The sequence below is a fragment of the Garra rufa genome, chromosome 23, assembly GCF_049309525.1.
Source record: "Garra rufa chromosome 23, GarRuf1.0, whole genome shotgun sequence".
NCBI classification, from domain to species: domain Eukaryota; kingdom Metazoa; phylum Chordata; class Actinopteri; order Cypriniformes; family Cyprinidae; genus Garra; species Garra rufa.
The window spans coordinates 8,365,927-8,368,529 of record NC_133383.1 but is presented as its reverse complement, the minus strand read 5'-3'; positions in this window follow the sequence as shown (position 1 = coordinate 8,368,529).

Below are 2,603 nucleotides of genomic sequence, written 5' to 3'. Positions count from 1 at the left end.
GACTAAAACTATCACATATAGAAGTGACTAAAATTTGACTAAAACTAAGAAGCATTTTAGTCCAAAAGACTAAGACTAAGACTAAATCTAAGATGGTTGTCAAAAACAACACTGATCTATAATATACAATGTATCTAGATACCGATCCTGTGTAGAGGAAAACTTTGTGAGAGAATTGTTCTGTGAGAGTTGGTTCTTTTGAACCGATTCAGTCAAATTGTTCAAAACAGCTCGAATGATTCATTAGTGAATTGATCTGAATCAAAAAGTTTTTCAGAACCAGTAATCGCAAATGACTGCAAGTCAAAAAGAAAAGGAGTGAGAGCAAAATACCCTGAATACATGTCAAATGTAAACTTAATGAAGTAATGAATAATGACAGTATTTATATTTTATCGATGTATCGGCTGATTTGGATCAGAATGCACTCCAGCAGTCTGCTGTTGCTATGGTTACTTCCTTATGTGATCACGACTCGTGAAAAACCACACTCTTGAATCTGAACTTGCTCTTACTTTTGTCTTTGTTGAAATGTTCAGTGTATGAGGAATTAAAACTGTTGAGTGTCTGCTTTTGAAGACACTGTTTGGACTTGAACCCTTCTGTAATTCTGACTGTATTTTTTAAGAGATGCACAGATATACAGAAATGTGGCTGGAAATGCATCGCGTATGCGTCGTGTTCGGAGCACAACATGATGTCTCTCCAGGTTCCCTTTGATGAACAAAGAGCTGCATTTTCATGAAAACCGAGTGAAGATGTGCAATTTTCACATCATAATGACTGACTCTGAATGAACCTCTTATTGCCCTTAATTATCAATAGATGTTGGCCCAAAAAACAGATTGGCCACTCGTCTGAGCTTTGATCTCTGAAATGAGACGTGACCACCACAGCCTTGTGAACTGATCACTAGACACCTTTTAACTCTTCACTTGTTTACAGAAGGGAGGGATGTATCACTATCTATCTATCTATCTATCTATCTATCTATATATATATATATATATATACAGATTTGTAATGTTTTTAAAAAAAAATTTAATGCTCATCAAGACTGCATTTATTTGATCAATAATCCAGAAAAAGCAGTAATATTGTTAAATAATATTACTACAATGTTAAATAATGTTTTGCTTTTTACTTTTACTTTTTTTCTATGTGAATATATTTTAAAATAGAATTTATTCCTGTGATGCTAAGCTGATTTTTTGCATAATTACTCCAGTCTTCAGTGTCACATGATCCTTCAGAAATCATTCTAATATGCTGATTTATTATCAGTGTTGAAAACAGTGCTGCTTAATATTTTGTTAAGAAAGTTTTTTGAAAACGTTTTTTTTTTTCAAAGTGAAAAAAGTCATAGCAAAGACTTGTATTGTTAGAAAAGATTTTTTTTTAAATGATTGCTGCCCTTTTTAACTTTTTATTTATCAAAAATCCTAAGGTTCCAAAAACTGTTTCCAGCATTGATAATAAAAGTAATAAATAAACATATTGGAGCAATTTCTGAAGGATCATGTGACACTTAAGACTGGAGTACTGGCTGATAAAAATTCAGCTTTGCATCACAGGAATAAATTATATTTTAAAATATATTAAAATAGAAAACCATTATATTAAACTGTAATAATATTTCAAAAATATTGGTGTTTTTTCTGTATTTTTTTAATCTTACTGATCCCAGAACGGCTCTGTGTGTGTATGTATCTGTATATCTCAGGGATTTTAAAAATGTAAAATAATAATAAATAAATAATAATAAAACAAAAAAAATATAAAGCAGCACAACTTTAAAGTTTGAAATGTTAAGTTGTACTACATGAAAACAGATATTTGAGTTGAGTAGACTTAAAATTTTAAAGGAAGCATGAACACTTTTTTAAGTTGAAACATTTTTTTTTTTTTTACAGTGTATTAAAATAGAAAACCATTATTTTAAACTGTAATAATATTTCAAAATATTGCTGGTTTTTTTCTGTATTTTTGAAATCTTACGGATCCCAATTTATTTGAACGGCTGTGCGTATCTGTATATCTCAGGGATTTTAAAAATGTAAGAAAATAATAATTATACAAATAAATAATTATAAAAATAAATAAATTATATATATATATATATATATATATATATATATATATATATATATATATATATATATATATATATATCACTTAATTCTACTACTTTAATATATAAAAGCATGTCTAAAAGTGAACATATTTATAATGTTACAAACGATTTCTATTTCAAATAAATGCTGATCTTTTAAACTTAATTTTCATCAAAGAATCCTGATGAAAATGCATTGTGGTTTCCAAAAAAATATACAAAGCAGCACAACTTCAAAGTTTTCAACATTGATAATAATAAGACATTTTTCTTGAGCTCAAATCAGCATATTAGATTTGATTTCTGAAGGATCATGTGAAACTGAAGAGTGCCGTATTGATGCTGAAAATTCAGTGATGTGTAACAGGAATAAATTACATTTTAAAATGTACACTGTAAAAAAAAAAGAAGTTGTTTCAACTTAAAAAAGTAAGTGTTTATGCTGCCTTAAAATATCAAGTTTAGTCAACATGAAATGTAAAGTTGTACT